We start from the raw sequence: 23205 nt of genomic DNA, 5'->3' as shown, positions 1-23205 counted from the left end.
AAAAATGGGAAGTGATCTAGGAAAGAGAAGGTTCAACCAGAAGCAAAGTGGAACCAATGGTGGGAGGATGCTGTGCCACTGACCTCGCAATGCTAAGCAGTACTGTTTGGGGGTAGCTGGACAGAAAGGCTGAATTACTATGAAAGGAATCAGAATGTTGAGATAGGAGCATCCATCGCCCGGTCAATGCACAACGAGGAATGATCTAGTTTTAAAAAGGTCAGCACAAGCAGTTTCCCAGTGACAAAACTGGCTCCTAGCATTAAGCTAGAAATGGTGGAAGTGGAAGAGTAAATGTTGATCCTGGTACAATAGCCAGAGCAGTGAGCTTTCAGGCAAGTATACAGTGCCGGGAAGAATGGAACAAAGGCTAATATGATATGTAGACAATGTAATTGCCTTTTATATATTAACCAGCTCAAGATTATAAGGCTATTCTGATTTGTACAAGTATTTTATTGATTCAGTGCTGGAAAAGTTAATTCAATTAAGGAAGTGCATGTCGAATCTGAATTTAGACCTGGTCTACACTGAAAGGGTAGATTGACCCAGCTACGTCACTCAGGTGTAGAAAATCCACACCCTTGCGACATAATTAAGCCGACCTAACTCCTGGTATAGACAGCACTAGGTCGACGGAAGAATTCTTACCACCTCTCTGGGAAGTGAGTTACCTACCCCAATGGGAGAACCCCTCCCGTCCACATTGGTAGTTTCTACTCTGAAGCACTATAGCAGCACAGCTGCAGTTATGCGTCTGTAGTATTTCAAGTGTAGACAAGCCCTTAGTTTGTAGGTCCTAACTACAAACCAGCAGAGTCTGTCCTGCAACACACAAAACTGTTTGCAGAGTTCAACCAACTTTGCTATTAAACTGATTTCTCTATTTTGTATTAAAAACCAAAAACGTTAGAAGCAGCAAGACAGGAAATCATCTCCATGCAAAGTAAATGAATGTTCACAGGTTTGTTTACAGTAAGACCCACCATATATCCAAAGAGACCTTCTCCACCCGCTGTTCATCACAGTTAGAGTGATCAGAGTCAGCAAGGCACTTGCCACCAGATGATTGGATTCTAACGTCTATAAAGTAGCCATATTTTGTTTTTACATGATACCTTCTGGAGTGAAGGATTCTGCATACGTGCCCACTGAAATGCAGCCTCTTGAGTGAAAGGGTGGGAGCAGCGCATAACATAGCCGTAGGGAAAGGGAACATTTTAGCTGGGACAGCAGGGCAAAACACTACTCATACAGTAAGTGCCCAGGGATCGTTGAGATCCCTGCAGAGCAGACAGGCCTGTCTTTCATCCTAAAGAACCACCATCCCGAAAAAAAGCAAAATGCATGGAACTCATTTATCTGCCATTTAAGTAAAAAAGATTGAGATGATCCTGCAGGGTCATGAACCTGAAGTTACATAAAGTCATAATACTTCAAAGTGGAGGCTCAGAACACTTAAGACATCCCTTCAGGCTGCTTTGTGGACTCTCATAGTTTAACAGGATAGAAGAGAAAGCAAAGTTATGTATTTTAGAACTTTTAGCGTGCTGTAGAACGGTCCAGACAGGATGTTACTGCGCAGCAAGCTAGCCCGCTGCAGATTCACCCCCTGGCTTGCCGTGCCCCACATCCCAAGTAGACAAACCCTCAGTTTGAACACTCGGAGAAACATGGTTCAGAAAAGGAACAAGAGGGCAAGGGAGGGGATAGAGTTACCATCTCTGGGGGCTATTCAGTAGTAAACTAGATCCTGCTGATAATCTACTAGGGATGGTTTAGGATAATTAAATCAATACTGCCCTGAAGGTGAGCGGCAGACCAAGTGGCTTATTAGATGTCCATTCCAGCCCAAATGATTCCATGATTAAAAGGACACATTGCTATTTCCTTGCTTTCCAGAAGATCCTGTTGTTAATTTTAATGCAGCCTAAAAGCCGCATCAGTGTAACTTGACCTGATAATGTAAATAGGGTGGAGAGAAATATAGCTTGCCACCTTCCCAGCTTCAGCGAATGTTTATTTTGAATAACGTGCTTATCTGTTCCAACTGCTCACCATCTGTTTTCAGTCTCCACCAAGCTAATAATTTTCACATTAGGAACTGAGAAATGGGAAGAATCACATTTAAATTTTATTTTTAACATCTTTGCTTTGCTCTTTGACGTTGTCTTGTCTCCTCCCCTTGACTGCTTCAAGCCATTTATAAAGAGCTTTCCACCTTTGCACAGTGCTTTGAGATACTCAGATGAGAGGAGCTATATGAATGCAAAGCATTTGTTATTAGTCAGTCTCTACCACCCTGTGCGAACAGCTCAGCAATATATCAGCCTACAGTCCGATAGCTGGTAGCGTCTCCCAAGCTCAAATGAAAATCAGTTTGCCTAGAAAAGAGCAAATCTTTTATCATTTGGCAATATAATTACACAAAAAGGTGGGGAAAGAGGAAAGGATTAGATATACAAAGCATTAATGATAGCAGCAGCATAAAGACAATGAATAAAAGCAGCCTTAAGGGAAGGGTGAATTGTATTTTGTTACAAAATACCTAAGTGGAGCAGGGAAGAGGAAAAACATCATAAAACGTATAAAGATGTTAGGTTTCCATATAAAGAGTTTCCAGGTGGCCTCAAAGTGCTTTCATATATTCTATGGCCAGAAGGAACCATTGTGATCATCTAGGCTGAGTTCCTGTATATAAAACACAGGCCAGAGAACTTCCCCATAATAATTCCTAGAGCAGATCTTTCAGAAAAACCCCAATCTTGATTGAAAAATAGTCAGTGATGGAGAATTGTTCCAATGGTAAATTGTTCCAATGGTTAATTACTCTCACCATTAAAACTTTGCCTTACTTCCAGTCCAAATTTGTCTAGCTTCTTTGCAAAGATGGCAAATGTTGCTACAGTACTCCATTTTATAGTTAAAGAAATTGAGGTACATAGAGGTTGAGTAATATGCTCAAGGTCACACAATAAGTCAGTGGCCAATCTGGGTGAGCCCAGATCTACTGATGCCCAATGCATCCTCTTTTATACATGGACAGTTTTATAAGGGGCTACTATGGGTCCTATTGTGATGGGTGGGTATAAGGTTCCTGCCTGGGTACTTCACTGAATGTGATCAATCCATTTCTTTATTGTATATTTCAGTTTACAAAGCACCAGAGGCTTTGATCCTGCAAGATGCTGTGGAAGTGGAGGGGACTCAGCACCTCACAGCAGTGCTTAGCACCTTGCAGGACTAAGCCCCTAGAGTTTGGGATAGGCATTTCACAAATCAAAAATAAATGCATGCATCTCCATTGCCATCTCTCCATCTCCCACACACAGCTGTTTCACTTTCAAGCTCAGTTATGTGGAACTCAGCTATAAGAAATTGAAATAGCAGAACATGTTATCATTTGCAACCAGTCAAGAAAGCAGTTAATAAGGAAAATAAGATTAATAATTTCTTTTCTTTAAGGCTGATTGCTGAGCCTTCTCTGTCTTATCCGTCAGTGATTTTTATGAAAACCTATTAATGTGTTTGGCAGTATAAAGTTATCAGCATTTGCTGAGTTTTATAGCAATTCTTCCTATTTTGTTGTCACATATTTAATTTCAGCATTATCATTTCAACTGGATCTTCCTTTCCTCCTGCATAAACAGTGCAGTACCAGCCATGACATGCAACTGGCTCAAGATTACACAGAGTCTATGGCTCAGTTCTGGTTTACAGACCCACAGCAAATTTAGTGCTTAGCAGATGAAACTGCCACAAAAATTTGGTCCACAACCTAATGACACACGTAGCTTGGGTCCAGATAATTGAGAATCTCTAAATACATAGCCAGAGTATGCAAGAAATCACTTATCTAATTTCATAGGCACAAATGAATCTCTGCCAACAGAAGTTTGCTGATGACTAATTTGCATCATAGCGGACTGATTCTCTAAAAAGGTCTGAGGAGCATCGCTTGGTATACAGTTTCTTTCTGCTCATTCAACAGACTTATTATGGAGCTAGATGGCAAAACAGTTAACAGCTTTGACTTTCACCTGGAGTCCAACTGAAATATATTTAGTAGTCTCAGCCTAGTCCCTAATAGACATGAGGGAACATGGCTGGACACACTGACAGAAGCTGACTGGGTTTTTGATCATTCTACAGTTACGTACCAGCTCTCAATGGGACATGGCTCGGATGGAATCACTGCAGAACGAAACCCCCATTGTCATCCATTATATTAAATGGGGTATGCGGTGTGGGGGAGAACTTAACAGAGTGGCCTAGGGGAGGCGGTGGAAGAACTGAAGGGAGGCAGCTGAAGGGAGGGAAAGCAGGTCACATTTTAAACTGTCCTGACCCCAAAATGCCAAGCTGCCCTAGAAGCAGCAGTTCATAGTTCCGGAGCCCTTATACTCACTTTGTATTGGAAATGCCAAATGAAGAGCTCTTCAATGGTCACCATTTAGATTTTATAATAAAAAGGACTGCTGGGCCCAGGGAAAGGGAGAAGGGCTCCAGAACATTCAGGGACCATTTGTAAAATAAAGGCAGGGGTTAGAAAAAATAATTTCCGCTTGTTCTTCTGCTACGCAGTATTTTCCACAGCAGGACACCTTGCATGAGACTCCACGAGTTTTGGAGAAAAATGAGGGTTAGTGAGCAATACTGCCTGCTCTGTCAAAGTGTGCACTAGACAGTTACTGGGGCTCTTCTCCCTCAGCTGTAGGCATGTGACCTTTGGCCATCTGTCGCACAATGCAATTGAAGTGGGAATCAAGAGGAACCTAATGCACATCCTGATAAACTTTTCTGTTATGAAAATATACCCTGTAGACACAACTTACACTGAGAAGTGCAAGAATAAAGTTAGTGCAGTTATTCCCTCAGGAGTCCATCTTTTCCCTTTCTGAACTGTTAAAAGTAGCCAATAAACCTGTCTAGACTTTGCGCCTGGCATTCTGCAGTGACAGAATGATGAAATACCTCTGAACTTCGCCAGAGAAATTTGCTTCCTTCCACAAAAAGCAAAACCTCATTCACCATCACGATCTAGCTGTCCAATACTGTAACCAGAAATATAACGCCCAGACCTTGGATAGCCAACCATGGTCAAGCAAAGCAAAAGATCCTCGCTAATTAGTTGAATTAGTTATAAACATTTTGGTAACATTTCGTTTGTTTACCACTGCAGACAGGGGTACAAAATAAGTTGAAAATCCATTTCTAATGTAACACAGATATTTAATCCTCTGCAATATTTATTCACTAGGTTAACAGCATTTCGAATGAAAAATTCCAGCTGCTAAACATTTTTAATGGATACCAAAATAACATATTCAGAGTTCTTAAAAATTTCCTCTTGCTTCATTGCTGTCCAAATAATCTTACTATAATTTAAACTATTTGAGTGCAATAATGATGGCTGGAACTAACCTTCCAGATGTGGACATCTGTCTTGTATTTGCCTTACTGGCGAAAACATGAGGAAGATTAATGACTTCAAGTCCAACGGAGACCAGACATAACAAGTAAAGCTGGGATACAACCTAAGAACACTAAGAGCAGCAGTTTCTATTGTTGAGCCATCACCAACACTGAATCAAAGACGATTTCAGGGTAATTTCCCTGCATGTATGTATGTGAAGTGTATGCACATAAAAACAGTACATGGAAAACAGAGTCCAGTGGTAACGTTTACATGAAACATTGTGTACAACAGAAGCAAAAACTTCATATGAATATTAACATTGTGATAATCACCCTATTTGTGGTCTATACACACCTTCACTGTATGTGCTAATTTGAGAGATGTGTGGAGGAAGCCCGATCATCCCACTTAAAAAAAAAAGTTACTTTTAAGCAGTTAAGCTTCCAAATGTTCTGAAATTATTCACTGCACAATCCAGCAAATGTGTTTCTACTACATGCCAAGTTACAAATGTAGAAACTCTCCCTTGAGTTCCTTGGCGTGATAAATACGGAGATGGTGCACAGGCGATGCCATTCAGACACACTTTGGGAAAGTAATTCCTTCGAAATATTACCATCCAAGTCTCTGCTGCACTTACCGTTTCATTCCTTAAATCTCTGCCAAGGCTATTTTAAAGCGTATGGGGCCACATTTGCAAAGTATTTGCACCATATTTAGGCACCTTAAATACCTATGTAAATCCAGCCCTACTTTAAATACTATGTAACGTGGACAGAATCTGTTCATTTAGGCCCCATTTCAGCAAAGTACTTAAGCATGAGTAGTCCCCTTGACTTCCTGCTGGCTCTGTGTGGTCTTGAGTAAGTCACAACCATTCTGGCTCCTAGTACCCTGGAGTTCCTCAATGTTATTCTCTGGTTTTGGAGGTACTAATTTAAAACTTGTTTTCTATTTAGTAACTGAGTTTCTGAAACAAAACAAAAGATGGTCAGTCGCTCACTAGCTTTAACCAGCTTTTATCTTGAGTGCCTTTTCCAGAGAACGTCACCTGTTAAACAGCATACTATTATCCTGCTTGTTTGTCTCTAAGACTAATCAGGAGCATGACAAATCGTTTTTAAAAATGACAGATTCAGAAGCCACATCTGATTTTTTTTTTTTCAAATTTCCATTCATCACAACTAATTTAAACAAAATCCATGTAAGGATTTGCTGAGGTGCTAGTAAGGACATTTCATTTGTCGTATCAAAAAGCCAAAGGTTAGGTGGAAGGACACGCAGCTGTTTACCGCTTCCCTAAGAATTATGATTTCTGTGGGAGATTTTTTGCCCTGCTTGCAGTTAAAGCAGTGTATAAAGCAATAACTTTAGTTTCTGTAAAGGTAATTTTCTGTAGTAGATCATGGCTTTGGTGCAGATATATGTGCAAGTGTATGGGTGAAAAACTCTAGCTACTGGCAGCGTTTTCTACCTTCACAGTGTTTTTGGGGGACAGTATCTAGTGTTTATTTTTATTTAGCATTTTTTAATTCCTGTTAAACGCTTGACATCTTGAAGTCTGATCTTGTCCCTTTTAATAAACATCCTCACTTCTCTCCCGCTTCCATGAAGAAAGGCAAGCTCCAGTCTGTTAAATTCTACTGTTGCTGCTACAGCAATAAAAAGTTGCCAGCGCAGTGTTGGGAACAGCATTTCATCCTGCAGGCCTAGTCCCAATTAGCTCTGAAGCAGCAGTGAACATGTGGTGTTCTTAAAAGTCAGGAAAGGGGCCTGATCCAAAGCACAATGCAGTTGGGAGTTTTTCCACTGACTTCGGTGGGTTTTGGATCAGGCTCATAGTAAAGATCAAAACAAAGATCACAATGGAGGATCAGGGCCTGATGGAGCAGACCTGTGGGTCTATGGGGAGTCCACTAAAGTCAGCAGGACTCTGTGCAGTTGCACAGGCCCATGTTAGTGAATCATGCTGCAAAATTGGGGCCATGGTAATGATGTTCCTTTTAGTTTCTTAATCACACTAGCACGTTTGAAATAAAACAATATTTAGAAGCTAGTGGGCATTCCTGGTGAGGCTACATGCTTAAAGTAGGTCAGATTTCAGGTCTAACTGCTAAAATATGTTTAATGGGGAATATTCCTGGAGGACACTGACTGTTGCCCTGCTTTTCTGCAGTGTTTACCATGGAAGAGACTTAAAGACTTAAGCTGTGGAGATATTTTTAAAAGGTAACACACCAAAGTCTAACAAGTGGCGCAATTAAAAACAAACTAACACAACCCCTTAAAAATCCCAAATGAGCACCAAATTGGGCTCCATTTAACCCAGTCTGAAACACTTTCTCTTCCCAGTCTCATCCACCTTTCAAATTTTTTTTTAGTCATTCTTTATCTGACTAGTTCAATGATGGGAGGCTTTGAAAAGCATTTCTGCGGCACTGGGAATAGTGACCTTGTGGTGCATTCGTTATGTTTCTAATCGACTGAGCTGAAGAGAATTCACCACTGAACAATACAATCACTGCTACAATGCTGCATCAATACTTACTAAAGACGCATCCGCCCTCCTCCGTACAGGGCTGCAGCAAAAAGCAAGGACGAACATCTGCAGGTCAACCTCTTCCTGGATTTTTCCATGGAAGCAAAATGTCTTTTACAAATACCCAGCTAGCCCCAGCCTTAACTGGCTCTGTAAACAGAATAAAACAGCTCACACATTTGTCAAACCAATTTTCACCTGGCACTGTGGACTTCTTTCTGTGGTGCTTGACTCGAAGCCTGCTCCCATGAGGGCCGCAGAACTTTATGATGGGATGTTCTTAGCTGTCAGACTACTGAGTTGCTCACCCTTCATTCTCGCCAGCCATTGTTTTATTCCCTAGTTCTTGAATTTGGCAGGAAAAAGAAGCTGTGAGGAATGAAGGGAATTTTTCCAGCCAGTGTCCTCTCTCAACTCTAGTTTTATAAGAGCTGACAGACTATAGAGACAAAGCCCCATGCCAGCAGATGCTGCTCCAGTTCAGAACAGAGAGCATTAGCTCTTTGCTCCAGAGCCACTGTGGTTTATTTAACAGCACGAATAGTTATGCAGCCTGGGTTTCCCGCTGATTGTCGCCTCATTCCAACCTCTGGATGGCATCTGTACACATCAGGGAGCAGAGGTATCTAGGGAGCTTCCCTCATGTAACCTGCTTGTCTCCACCAGAGGGCCCCGGTAGGGATGGAGTAAGGTCAAGGAGGGGAAAGGATGTCTCTCTATGGCATCCTTCTTGGAGTGAGGAGATTCACAGAGGGGCTACTGAGGGAAACCGGGAGAGAGAAGCTGCACAAGCCAGCTTCAAACAGGACTAGGCTTTGCTGAACCCTGTAGCACTGGAAGGATGATCCAGAACGGACTGCAGACACCCCAGCAAAGAAACTTGAGTACCAGACAGCTTGGGTACCTGAGAGGCGTGGCCCCAGGAGAGGAACCTATTTCTAAATCGAAGGAGGAAGGCCACTCTAGACTCACTGTTCCCCATAATGCATGTGTGGTAGTGTGTGGTCTGTACATATGGCTCAGACCGCACTGCAAATCTTCCTTTCAAGAACTTTTAGGATTCTCAGAAATTAAGTTTAAAATGAAGCCAGTGATGGCTGAAGATAATGGCTAGATGTCAGAACATCTGGCTCCTGTGCCTGGCCCCAACATTGCCTTGCAGACCTGCTGTGTGACTTTGGGCAAGTCACCACACCTGTTTCCTCATCTGTGACACTGAGTTAATAAAGTATCTAGCTTGTGTATGTGCATGAAAGAGGCCCAATTCTTTAATGTTTATAAAGCATTCTGAGGTATTCAGATGATTTGCCAGATCATCGGGGGCTCTCTCCTAAGAATGCCCTGCACCATTCAACTCTATGCACCCTTACCTTAAATGCCCCCATCTGATCTTGGCTGTGTTCATTCACACAGAGATGATTCTCAGACAGCCAGTACCCACGCAGGGCTTTATCACTCTGCCTATTCTGGATTTCACTCAACAGGCACAGGAGCTGGCACAGCCATGAGGTACTCCCAGCTACTGACACAGTGAGACATGGCTCTGCATAAGCTGTGTCTTCTAGGTGGCCCCAAGCAAAGCATTTTGCAGTAACAGTCTAGAGGTCACCAAGGTGTGGATAATTGTGGTAAGGGCCACATCTGAGAAACTCTCACACCAGATACAAAGACTTTTTTGGCCCCTGTTGCCTCCAAGAGAATCCAGGAGTAGCTGTAGAGTTCAAGAGTAAATCCAAACCACAAGCTTCCTTCACAAAAAGTGGATTAAAAACCCCATTAGTAATGGAACCAGGCACCCTTTACCCCCATATCATAGCCTTGAGGTGATTCTTCCTAACCTGCCAGCAGCATGTCCATTTTGCCATAGCTAGATTTTTCCATCTTCCAGCCTTGGCCAAATTCTTAGTCCTTGAACCATCCAGGTTGGACGAAAGACAAACTAGAGCTGCATGTATGGTTTTACATACTGCAGAGTGTTATTGTCTGACCTCAGCAATAGACACAATCTTCCTTGGAGACCAAAGAAGGTAAAAAATATAAGACAAGAGGAAAACAACCTGAAAATTATTAGAGAAGAAAATATTTCCTCTTTCTTTTAAGAACAGATGCAGCAAATTCATCATACAGGCCCTCTAGCAAACCACCAAAAGGCCTGAAAGAAGAAACTTTAACCTCAATAGAAAACATGGAAAGGATATTAGAAATCAGAGTATTCAAACAAAAATTTAAAAATCCCTGCTGCTTGGTAGAACCCAAGCAGTCATTATCAACTAAGCTGAAAACATTGCTGAAAAGCAGCCAGACCTCAAGCAAGCCTGGATTACCTCCAACAACGAGGGAGATGTCGAGTGCACAGATCCCTGAGGACAAACAAGGTTATGAGGGATGAGTCCTAATCCCCAGTGACAAAAGACACAAGTGTAGCCAATGAGTGTCAATCACCAAAACAGGTAACCCAGGAACAAGGAGCAGAACAGACTCAGGGCTGCCCAGAGGGGGGGCGCAAGTGGGGCAATTTGCCCCAGGCCCCGGGCCCTGCAGGGGCCCCCACGAGAATATAGTATTCTCTAGTATTGCAATTTTTTATTTTTATGGAAGGGGCCCCTGAAGTTGCTTTTCCCCAGGCCTCCTGAATCCTCTGGGCAGCCCTGAACAGACTGCAGATAAAATAGTGTCAAATGTATGGCTGGAAATGTCCCCATCAATAGCCCAAGTGTCATGAATAATTATTAAACAGCGTCATGAATAGCACTGTCTTAATCATTAAAAAGAGGAGCAGGGAGCATTGAAAAGAAAAATCAGTTAGTTACCTGAACACAGAAGATGAATAAATATAGGACCATCTGGAGGATTCCTACTAGCAAGATGGAACCAAGGGTGCCACCCCAGAAGTACACTCTTATCAAAACTCTCAGATAACAAGCACAGAAGCCCTGAAGAAGTCAGGTTTCATTAAATAAAAGTCCAGGAATTGATAAGTCATAACTGCTGGCTTGGATGAAAAATCAGGTACAAGCCAAGATCAGGTTTGCCAAACAAGAACCAGCAGAGTCACACCACTAACACAAAGACAATCAATAAAAGAATGACCAGAACAAAACAAACAAACAAACAAACCACCATGTGCAGTGTCCCCAGGAATGAAAATTAATATTGAAGTTTCCCTCAAAACAGAAGGCAGGGCCAAGAGGCAATCCTATTTCCCTGAATGCAGGATAAAGACCAGGAAAAAAGGAGGTTATTCACCCAGTGCAGTAAATGTAGTTCTTCAAAATGCATCCCGATGGATGTTCCATTTCAGAAACACGTGACTCCTCCTCCCCGTCCGCATGCACTTTCAATAGGAGATTTTCATTAGCAGTGTCTGTTCAGCCCACGCATGCGCCGTGGATATCCTCGTGCCCCATGCTGCCACTATACCAGGCTGCGCAGGTGAACTGCCATCAGTTCCTTCTCCACTGCTGAGTCTCAGAAGGAAACTCCGAAGCAGAAGAGAAGCAGGATGGGTAATGGAGCACCCACAGGGACACACCTCTCGAAGAACTAGTTACTGCACAGGGTGAGTAATCTCTCTTTCTTCTTCAAGTAGCACCCTATGGTGCTCCACGTCAGGTGACTCCCGAGCAGTAGCCCATCAAGAGGGGGGAGCTTCAGAGTTGAGTCCATTACAGAGGAAAGAACTGCACTGTCAACTGCCACATCAGATCTGGAGGCATCGTCATCTAAAGCATAGTATTTGGAGAAGGCACATACCGAAGACCATGTAGCAACTCTGCAAATCTCAGCAACTAGGGCATTTTTAAGTAGATCTTCAGATGTACACTGTGACCTCACAGCTGCAGGGGATGTTGACCATACAAGTTGTAATACATCCAGAAATCCATTTTGATAGCCTCTGGGTAGAAATAGCAGAGCCTTTTGATCTGTCTGCAAATGGAACAAACCGTGTAGGGGATTTATGAAATGGTTTAATCCTACGTAGACAGAAAGATAACATCCTTCTGACATCTAGAGTATGGAGTGCAATCTGCACACTGGACTTGGTGGTTTCTGAACAAAAACTACCAGGTAAATCATCCGATTCACATGAAACTTAGAAGACACTTTAGAAAGGAACTGGGGATGCAGATATAAGGAAATCTTATCCTTTGTAAAACAATTGAAAGGAGCGTCCACCATTAAAGTGCTGATCACTCTGCCTCTGCAGGCTGAGCTAATAGCCACTAGGAAGGCTGTTGTTCACAGATAAATTCAATAAGGAGCAGGTTACCATCAGTTCAAAGGGAGTTTTCATGAGACTTTTGAGAACCAGATTAAGGTCCCAAACAGGGATAGGCACTTGCACTGGTGGAAAGAAATTTCCCAGACCTTTCATGAACCCAGTAGATGCAGCAAACAGGGAGAACCCCTCAATAGGTGGTATGAAATGCTGTTATGGCTGCCAGAGGAACCTTGAGAGAATTAAGTGACAGCCATGTTTTCTTTAGCTGCACCGGATATTCCAGAACGAGCTGAAGTGGGGCAGACTGTGGGACAGTGTCTTGGAGTTCACACCAGTGACTAAATCTTCTCCACTTCTAAAGGTAAGTATTTCTGGAAGAATCTTTCCTACTCTTTAAGAACAAGTGCTATATGTCTGCGGAACAGGAAGACTGTATTCTGCGAATCATTGAGGAGCCAGGTCTTGAGGCAAAGAACACTTAAATTGGGATGTACCAATTGACCGGCATCCTGAGAGAGGATTTAAGAAGTGACTGGAAGATTTATCGGTGGACAAAGAGCTACGTGCAACAAATAAGGAAACCACGCTTGCCTCGACCACATTGGGGTTATTAGAATGATTCTGCTCCTGGCTGATTTTGTTCACCACTCTAGGATCAAAGGCACTGGGGGAATACACATAAAACAGCTTCCCCGTCCAAGGGAGTAGGAAGGGGAACTGGGACCTAAACCGCCCATTGAACAAAACAGTTGGCCTTTTTAGTTCGTAGCAGTTGCAAAGACATCCACTACTGGAAATCCCCAAATCTAAAAAATGCTGACCAGGACATGGGGGTTCAGTTCCCATATGTAGTCTTGGGGAAAAATACCTGCTGAGATCATTGGCCGTCAAACAGTTTGTCTGCCTGGAAGATACATTGCTCCTATGCAATGTTTTATGCACCAGTTCCATAACCTTATCACTTCGACGCAGAGAAAGGGGGTCTCAGTCTTCCCTGCCAATTGATATAGAACATGCAGGCCACATTGTCAGTCATGACCCTGACAGATCTAGTTCTAGTGATGGCGCAGTAGGTCTTTTCCACTTCTAATAGCCACAATTTCCTATAAGGTCCAGGCATCAGAATCCAACACTAAGTGACATATTAGTGTCCCTCACATCATAACCAACTGTGGCTTGGCTGTTGTAACCATTAATTACATTCCATTTGTGCTACTTTCTTTAGCCCCACACTTGCTACCCTGTCAATTTACTCATGTATCCAAGGCAGACTAATCTAGTCATAATTCATTTTAGTTCTCTTTGGAGAGAGTGCCTTGTACACTCTGGGCCTCATAACTGCTGCCTACCTAATATTCCTCGATGGGAGGGAATTATCCAGGGGCAGCCACTGGATGCTTTAAGTTCATTTAGTGCTGTGTGACTGATGCAAAGTGAACTTGGCAGCCTAAAGAATCTGGTCTAGTGTATCTTAATGCATGTTAAGCTGCTATGGTAGCTTCATGAATGTAGCTTGCTAACACAATGAATAGCATTGGTCACTGCATTTGTTTTTTAAAAACTGGAAGTGCCTTGTCTACAATGTAGCATAGCTAACAGATGCCATTCCCTCTCAGGAGTCACTGGAATGGTGCTATGCACTTAAATACACCAGCCCTGACTGGCTCCCACGCGCCAGCAAAGGAAGGTTTCAGCTTTAGCATTAGAGAAATCAGAATCAGAAAGTGTGTTTTCAAAAACTGCAACCACACGTGTAAAAGCCAAGTGTGTTTCAAATGACATTTCCTTCTCCAGCCACAGCACAGTCTACCAAGCGGTGCCTATAGATTTCCTCTCAGCAGAGGCAGAGTCCTATCTGTGTGTGAGCCCAGTGAGACTTTCCACAATCAAGTAAGTGCAGAGTGCCTTTCAATTACATTCACCAGGCAATTAGGCAAATTAGATTTGCACATGAGATAGTAACTACAATGACAAGAAAGAGACCCTAAAGAAAAACAGATTAATAAACTCATGAATTATGCTGACTACTGGTACTTTGGATAGAGATGGAGAGTCCTCTTGATATTCACAGGGAGGCTAAATTTGAGGATAACATTCTTTAGATTTTGTTTGTTGAGTAGTATGTGTATTTTAAAAGACTTGAGTCTAAGTGTGGTACAGAATTACAAGCCATACAAACAGGCCTTACTTCACTCGATCCATCTCCACTAAAAAAACAGCCACCTCTGTGGGGGGTACCCCTTCAAGATTAGTTTCTTTCTCACAACACACCTGACATTGGCTTAAGGCAGGGGTAGGCAACCTATGATACGTGTGCCAAAGTAGGCACGCGAGCTGATTTTCAGTGGCACTCACACTGCCCAGGTCCTGGCCACTGGTCTGGGGGGCTCTGCATTTTAATTTAATTTTAAATGAAGCTTCTTAAACATTTTTTAAACCTTATTTACTTTACATACAACAATCATTTAGTTATATATTATAGATTTATAGAAAGAGACCTTCTAAAAACGTTAAAATGTATTACTGGCACACAAAACCTTAAATTAGAGTGAATAAATGAAGACTCGGCACACCACTTCTGAAAGGTTGCCGACCCCTGGCTTAAGGTATTACTTTTCAAAAGGAACTTGAGCAGATTCTAACTACTTGATTTTACTCCTTTTACCCAAAGACCCATCCCAGCTCAGACTGAACAAGCCACAGATTCTGTTCCTTCTTGTGTCTATCAACAAAATTATTTATTAAATTCCAATGAGTTACATCTGTGCAAACTTACTGAAGGGACTGGGACTGCACAAGTGCCACTGAGGGCATAAATTAGAAGACAACAGGCTTGCTTGGGTGTTGCTGAAGAGATCATTTAACCCTCAGCAGCTTTATTACTGGTGACTGTGTGCAAAGTGGAGATAACCCAGCTCAACTCTCAAAACTTAGGCCTTGTCTACATTGCCACTTTACAGCACTGAAACTTTCTCGCTCAAGGGCGTGAAAAAACATCCCCCTGAGCGATGCAAGTTTCAGCGCTGTAAAGTGGCAGTGTAGACGGTGTACCAGCACTGGTAGCTGGGCTCCCAGGATTGGTAGCTACTCCCCTCGTGGGGGTGGGGTTTTACAGCCACGACTACACAGCCACATTAAAGCGCTGCCGCAGCTTTAACCTTGGTAGTGAAGACACACCCCCAGACAACACTTGCAAACCTTGTCAACGGAGAACACTTGCTCTAGAAACCACTGCGATAACACACTGCCTCCTGCTGCTATTTTCAGCAACACTCTTCAGAGAAGAGCCACAGTTCAGGCATACTACACATTAAGTAATAAGCACGCTAATGTGGCAGCTTTTTGGTGACCTACGCATGGATTTTGATTCTAGAAGCTTTGATGCTGGAGCACAAACTGTGGGAGTGGGAGGGAGGGGGCCCAGAGGGGAGGAGGAAAGAATCATATTAGCTCAATCTCTCATAACTATGCCATGAGCAGTGAATTTACATCAAACAGACTCGAGTAAGGTGTCACCGTATTATTAATTTATATACTGGCAAGACAAGTGAGAACTCATTACAAGCTACATTCAAGCCCAACAATTATATTAAAGGGACTAGAAGTTAATTTTCTAGGCCAGGGCCAACTCATAAATGGACACCAAGGCCACTGTCCCAATTCTGGACACTTTCAGTCCTTGGTGCCTCCTGCTTATTTAGGGATTACTTTGCCACTTTTCCATTCCCTTAAATGCAAAGTTCGAGTAGAAAAACAGTTGCCTGATTTCCTCCCTCCTTCCTCTCCATTACTAATTAATCTCTCTTCAGAAGTCATGTGAAAATTCTTTCCATGTGCCGTCTTTGATAACAGCTTTTTACAATACATTTAAAAAAAAAAAAGTCAGGGTGTTACTATTTCCTGGTGCACACACTTCCCCCTGAAGAGGTGATCTATTTTACTAATGACAGTAATTAGTAATTTTCAGAAAACAGAGATACTGCTCCAACCTTCTCATCCCAAGGACCTTAAGCCAGTAATTTTTTTATAGGGGAGTGTAAGACAGTGACCTGGGTAGAGTCCCTGGGAGAAAAAAAGACACATTAGTTATACTGGTGAAAGACAGGGGAGATTGCTAAATGCACATAAGATTAAGCAGCACCATAGCAGCAGAATCAGAAGGTTATACCAACAGCAGGGAGAAGGTCACTGGAATAATCCCCAGCTCATCTGCTGCTGAAAAGAACCTGCAGGTTTCAGGATAGAGACATTAGGTAAAGCAGCTTCTTTTGAAAGAGAGTGATATAGTAGGTAGGCTCCTTCCATATCACAGGCACTTTCAGTAAACACCATATGGCCTGATCAATTAATTGGGGAGAAGAAACCCCTTAAATTTGGGATTTGACTTCGTAGGTTTAATACAAGTCTGAAGAAAGCTACTGGGGATATTTACCAACCTCACATGTTTCTGACTCATTTTCTAACCTCCAATTTATCTATGCCGATCCAATCCTCCCTTGCAGAGCATCTACTACTGTCAAACTCCAAAGAAGCTGCCCCATCATAAATGCAAAACCAACTGTGTACAACACTGAAATGCTCGGCCTGTATTCCCACCTTCCAGAGACAGAGACATCTTTATCATACAATTTTTGAGGCCCTGGATTAGACAGCAAATCTCAAAATCCAAGGAACAATCTGTGACAAACAAAACTGTCAGAGATGTCTTCTGGAGGATCACGGGCCATTTCCTATCCTTTTAAGGAACTGCACTTCTCAGCTCATCTGCCAATGATAGAATGGCCCTGGAGAAGCAGGTATGTGTGATAAATTTTAATAATAATTGGATATATACCAATCTCCTAGAACTAGAAGGGACCTTGAAGGGTTGTTGAGTCCAGCCCCCTGCCTTCACTAGCAGGACCAATTTTTGCCCCAGATCCGTAAGTGGCCCCCTTAAGGATTGAACTCACAACCCTGGGTTTAGCAGGCCAATGCTCAAACCACTGAGCTATCCCTCCCCCCTGCCTTAAGGGCTGATTCTGAGGCCTCATAATTTCATCAGATGAGTCTATTCTCTTATCTGGTGGTTCCTTGGGCAGAAATCACCCCTTCCATAGGGATCACTGTAGCATTGATCACATACAATTCTGAAGGCAGATGCTGCAGTAGTAACAAATTCTCTCATTTTTTTCATCAAAAAGAACAGTCTATCCAGCCCCTTTACCTTAGCTGGGCATTATCCTACTGCTTTGATAAGATCATCCAGCAAGCGATAGAGGGAAATGCAAATCTCCTTGGATTTGGAAAGAAAGCACTTCTGGTGACTTGGCCAGCCCTACCACTCTGTTCTGGATCCTCTGCCAATGGAGGTTGGATCCCAAGCATAGGCAGGAACTTGCTGAACCTCGCCTCAAACAACTGGGGGTGAGGGGAATAGTCTATTCAGAGCTCCGTCCTCCTGATCAGATCTGGACAGCTTTCCTATGTCTTAAGAGAAGATGGAAGGTTAGGAAGCTCTATGACGTTTCTTAGAACGTCTGGATTTTTTTGACTTGTGTTAATGGGAGTCCTCCTTGACTTCCGGTTTCTCTTTACCAGTGAGTGCTTCATTGAGTCAAACAGAGGAATTTAACTTTAGACAAGCATTTTAGGGGCTCTAAGGCAACCAAGTTCAGTCTTTGGAGGCGGTTTGCTCATAGTGGAAACCAGAGCAGGTTGGCTGGTTTCCTCCCACATGTGAATATTTAAGTGGTTTGACAGAGACCCACAGGTATCCACTGCAGGGAAAGGCAAAGGAATGATAGCAAGTTGCACTAGCTGGAAATAAGGGCATGTGGGATAGGATGTCACATACATTGCTGCAGGAGTGCTGGAACAATTTGTATAGTGGGGGTGCTGAGAGCCATTGAACTAAACTGTAAACTCTGTATATAATGGAAACCACTTCAAGCCAGGGGCTGCTGCAGCACCCCCAGCACTCATTGTTCCAGCACCCATGCATTGCTGCCACCCAAGAGAAAGAGAGACCGTCTTCATTACCTCCTGGGGAATGTGTAGCTGACTGTAACGGAGAGAGGGGCCAAGCATTTAAACTAAGGTGGAAGGGCTGGAGCAGCCCACTTGCCCCTGGCAGGAGACTTGAAACCCTAAAGGAAGAATTGATTCCATGAGGCTACTCCTCTGCAAAGCCCACTAGAGAGAGCAGAAGCCCCAGTGGGGAACTGCTTTGCAACCCTCCCCCACTGCAGCTGCTGCTGGGAACTGAGATGTTAGCTGCACCGTCTCCTGAACTGGCAAAAGGCACCACTGCTGCCTGCTGTTACACTGCTAAATCTCTTGAGAAGAGCTGGGGAGCAGAAAAGCGTCTGAGCTGGATGGCAGCTTCTACAGCTAGAAACTTGTCTGGCCTGAACACCAACTGTGGGGTTGGACCTGTTCCTCTTAAAGCACCACAGAGAGATCTACCTGCCCCATCCCCTGCATGCCAGAGCTTTTCCATCTCAACCCTGCCCAGCCCTCTTCCCTTGCTTCGCCATTTTGCCCATTCTGACAGGAAGGCAGGGGAGGGAAACAACAGCCACAGTGCCCCAGAAAGCTCAGCGCCCACTGAATTTGGTTCCAATGTCAGAATTTGGTAGGGGGCCAAGCTGAGGATAAAGTTAATTTATCAAGAAAGAAAGAAAGAAAAACTTGTTTAAAAGACTCTAATCTGCTGCTCGGGCTTCTTTTGAGGCAGAGAATGCTGGGCTATTCTCCAGAGGGACAGTCTCTAGCCCCTGCACTGCAAAGGTCTGACCTCCCTCCAAGTGCTATGGAGAAGGATAACCAGTTGTTTAGGCTGCTGGACACCAGTGGGGAATAAAACCAGGAATTCCAACATCCCTCGGAGGTAGGGAAGTCTTATCAGCATTTTACAGGAGAGGTAAACACAGCACTTGACAGGTTAGCTTTCCCAAGGTCACACAAATCAGTGGCAGAGCCAGGAATAGAACACAGGAGCCCCTCTCCCAGTCAGCTGTTAACCACCAGCCCACTCTGTTACCTTAATATAGCGGCAGAATGTGTGTTCATAGCACAAATTGCCCAGTTTTCATAAGTGGTCACCTAAATTGCATAACGAGCATTTAGTTGCACACAGGTAAGTGGCGGCTAAGTGCCACTGTGTGTGTGAAAATGCAGGATTTGTATGTGCGATTTAGACAAGGTCTTTTGAAAATTGGTCTCATAATATATAATGGCTGGGGTTTACATGAGCCTAATAGGCTTCCTCCTTCAGTCAGCACCACATGGAAAGTGTGTCTGTGTTTGAGCCATTCAATGACTGGTGTCAATCTTCCCCACAGCAGCCTGCTACCCAAGGTGCAGGGGTGTGTATGTGACAGCTCCACCGCTCAGTGCTCTGGAGAACAGGGCAACTGAAATTAGTAGGTCACCCAGAAGTAACCTCTTCAGAACCCAGTGAATTACAATGCCACAGTTCAAGTGGATGTATTTCCATCTGGAAAACTACTTAAGTATATTCGAAATCTTGCATTATCCTTTCATCCAGTTCTCTATGAAAGTAGTTTCCTAATCCTTGTTCAAAAGTATAAAAGTTGCTTTGTCCCACATGGAATTATAGCACTGGCCATGGTTATCTGTACTGACACTGCTCTAGCTTCCTTAATGCCTTTCAAGGTTCAGTTCTACTCTAAAAAGGGACAATGTAAACCAAAAAAAATTACCCTTTTATTCCATACATCTCCTCCCTCACAGTTTTACTGGCTGACTTTAGTGACAACAAAAGGTTTTGTTTTGATTCCTATTAATTCTGCAAGGTCAACACAGCTATGGGAGGAAAAGTGAGAGAGTTTGATTCTCATCTGGTTCAAGCATCATAATAAATAGGATAGGTGCTCAACAGGGCTGCCCAGGTGTAACAGAGAAAGGTTTTTTCCTGGTGATGATGATGCACAAGCCAGAAAGAATGCAGCTTGATTTCAGATCCTAGGCTGAGGTGCAGGGCTGACAGAAATGTTTTTTCCCCCTTTATAATCTAAGCACATTTAACCTGGGGTCACAAGGAGAAACAGGAAGCTCCGAAGTGCTATGTTTTACAGTAAAAAACACACATTAAATGGTTTAGATTTAAAACAAAATCAAAACATACCATTCTTGAGATGTATTGTATTAAAAAACGAGGCGTGCTCTGCTCCTAACAACTAGATCATCCACATTTTTTTTAAACTGTCTCCGCCGCCCCTCCCTTCGTCTGTCTAAACTTATGAAATTAACAATCAACTTGTAAAAATAGCAGCATCTATTCTCTTGTGGTTCCCTGAAATGTGATTTGCTCATCTGGTTCATAGGTGTGGCACAACAGGATATAAAAGATGATGGCTAAATAGTTTCCATTAAAGATCATCCAAAAACTAGCAGAATTTTCCTGTTAGCAAGACGCCTCATCTCTGGATATTTCAGAGATTTAATTTACTACCCATTGGCCCTTAGTTATTTCACTTTTACAGAGGAGGAGAGGGAGGAAGGAAGAGAAGGGGGTGGGGGGAAATAATTAGCTTCACTTGTAAAATGTTCATCACCATCCTAATACTGAGTAGAATGTGGAGCCTATTGGGGGGTCTAATAGATTTCAGGGTATTGTTCTTTGTGAGTAATAAAGTACAGGGGGGGGGGGGGGGACAGATCAGTAAGTGGATATTACTTCTTACCACAACCCCATATGGAAGTAATCAAGCGCAAGGGTGGCAGCTGGAGCCAATAACAGTCACCTGCAGTTGAGGGACATGGGGGTTTCAGATGGGTTTTTAATGCTAATTTTCTTCAGAAACAATGAGCTAGAAAGAGCAGAGTAACAGACGAGGCTGGATGAATAGAGACCAGCCAGAACAATAGCTGCACCTGGTGTTAAGAGCAAAGGAACAGAGCCGGCACGCGTCAACAGCATAGGGCACATCTGTTACCCTCACAATAACATCCCCCACCCCATCCTCCCTTCCCGCTCCTCCAGCATGGTAAGTAATACGAGGTCTTTAAACATTCACAGCTTGCAGCACTGCAACAGGTTTGAGTTCTTTCAAAGCAGCAGCATTCTCTGCACACTCCCTTTCCATCCTCGTTTAGATTTAGTTAAATAACAGACAGCTGTCAATACATGGATGGCTATTTAAGTTCCATGGCCGAACTGGAAGGAAGTCATCTGATTTATGGGCTGACTGATAGATTTTTGGCTTTTCGTCATGCAGAGTAACTGAAGAGTAACAGTGACACTGAAGAGTTCCAGCCGCTAACAATATTCTTCTGTCCGAAAGTCCACCCACCTGACCTGAATTGCAATAGAGACACTGCCACAACCAAGAAAGGAGGAAATGCTGCATCTGAGCAGAGGACTCAGAACAATGAAACTCATTAAGCATTGTTTTAAAAACTCAGGATAGGTTTTAAACTGCCACTGCCCAAAGCTGTTAAGAACAATGTTAATTACTTGGTTTGTAAAGTGCTCTAAGAACACAATGAGTTAAGACTCTTAATACTGAGCGGATGATGACAGTTTTACACATGTGGAAATCCAGTTTATGAGGAAAAAAAGTCTATAACCTGTGTATACAGGTCAGACTAGAAGTTCACAATGCTTCCGTCTGGTCTTAGAGTCGATGCAAGCGAGGCACAAAGAAATTACACGCCCCTGGTCACACAGAAAATATCTAACAGATCCAACAATGGAACTCAAGTCCGACTCCTAGTTCCGTACTTTAACTACAGGACCATCTCTCCCCTGCACTTCAAGGCCCCTGGTATCAAATGTAAGCAGAAATACGGGTATTTTCTGATTCGCTTCAGGAGCCGTCTCCAAATCTTTGTACAAATGAAGTAAAACAACATCTCAGAAGTAAAGTTTAATTAGCCTTTGTGAAGGGTACAACATGGCTTTCCCAATGACTATTGTCAAATTTTTGTTCGAACACAATTTTATACCTAATCTCTGAAAAACAATGGAGTATGTAAATATTAGCTAGCCACTAGGTTTGGTCAAGGAAGGTTTACCATCTAACTCAGAGAGACTACAGAAAAGTCAGTTCTTCTAGCATGTAAAAAAAGAGTAGGTGACACTAAGTGACTCTCTTTCTCTTCAGTTCAAATTTAAAAACACGTTATCTAATGCTGCCTGTAAGCCTTTTAACAAATATCTCCCTCCACACATTTCACAGAAATCTCTTCATATTCTGTTGCATTGTACTCAGCGATCTGGTAATATAATGGAAACTGTGTCTGGGTACCAATCAAATTTGAGATTTTTTTCTCCAAATCATAAAAACTAGAAATGGGAAAGCCAATAGGCCATTTAGTTCTCCCCATACCAAATCAGGGTTGTAAACCATGGTATTTTCTACTAAGAGTAACTAAACATGGCATTGGGAGTTTCCATGTTTACAGTCCAATTAGTTATACAAAATACTGGATCTGGAACTGCCAGCCTTGCAAACTCAACCTGGAATCCAGAAGTCAGGCACTGTTCTTTCCTTCTTGTGCATTAGCACCATGACTAAAAAGTTCTGCAGGCCAAATTATGCCCTCAATGACACGTGAGCAACCCCTTTGCCTTCAAGTGGGTATGCAAAGGTAAACCAATTGGGACTTGGTAAACAATTATGTTGATGAAGCCCTAGAAGAAATCAAATCCAGATCTCTCTCAGGGTATGTCTACACGGCAATTAGACACCTGCAGCTGGCCAGTGCCAGATGACTCGGGCTTGCGGGGCTCGAGGTAAGGAGCTATTTAATTGCAGTATAGACATGTGGCCTCAAGTTGCAGCCTGTGTTCTGGGACTCTCCCACCTCACAGGATCTTAGAGCCCGGGCTCCAGCCTGAGCATCGACACCACAATTAAACAGCCCCCTCAGCCTGAACCCTGCAAACCACGACAGCTGGCACAGGTATTTAAGTGCAGTGTAGACAGAACCTCGGTGATGTTGGTGCTGTAGGCCTCTGAGAAGTGACACTGTAATATTAGACCTAATCTAAAACCCATTGAAATAGATGGGAGT

The 23205-nt window shown here is 43.1% G+C and overlaps 1 protein-coding gene and 1 long non-coding RNA gene across 4 annotated transcripts in view; one reads left to right on the top strand and one right to left on the bottom strand.

The window, feature by feature from the left end:
• Positions 1-23205, bottom strand: part of CBFA2T2 (CBFA2/RUNX1 partner transcriptional co-repressor 2) — a 91810-nt gene that overhangs the window by 33001 nt on the left and 35604 nt on the right. The gene's annotated exons all lie outside the window — the stretch shown is intronic.
• Positions 11858-21585, top strand: LOC120380583. The gene is made up of 5 exons (XR_005587817.1): positions 11858-12026; positions 12446-12541; positions 13975-14070; positions 16683-16976; positions 21405-21585. It is a non-coding gene; the product is annotated as an uncharacterized LOC120380583 (long non-coding RNA).

The sequence above is a fragment of the Mauremys reevesii genome, linkage group 13, assembly GCF_016161935.1.
Source record: "Mauremys reevesii isolate NIE-2019 linkage group 13, ASM1616193v1, whole genome shotgun sequence".
NCBI classification, from domain to species: Eukaryota; Metazoa; Chordata; order Testudines; family Geoemydidae; genus Mauremys; species Mauremys reevesii.
This window is presented reverse-complemented; position numbering and strand designations above follow the sequence as displayed.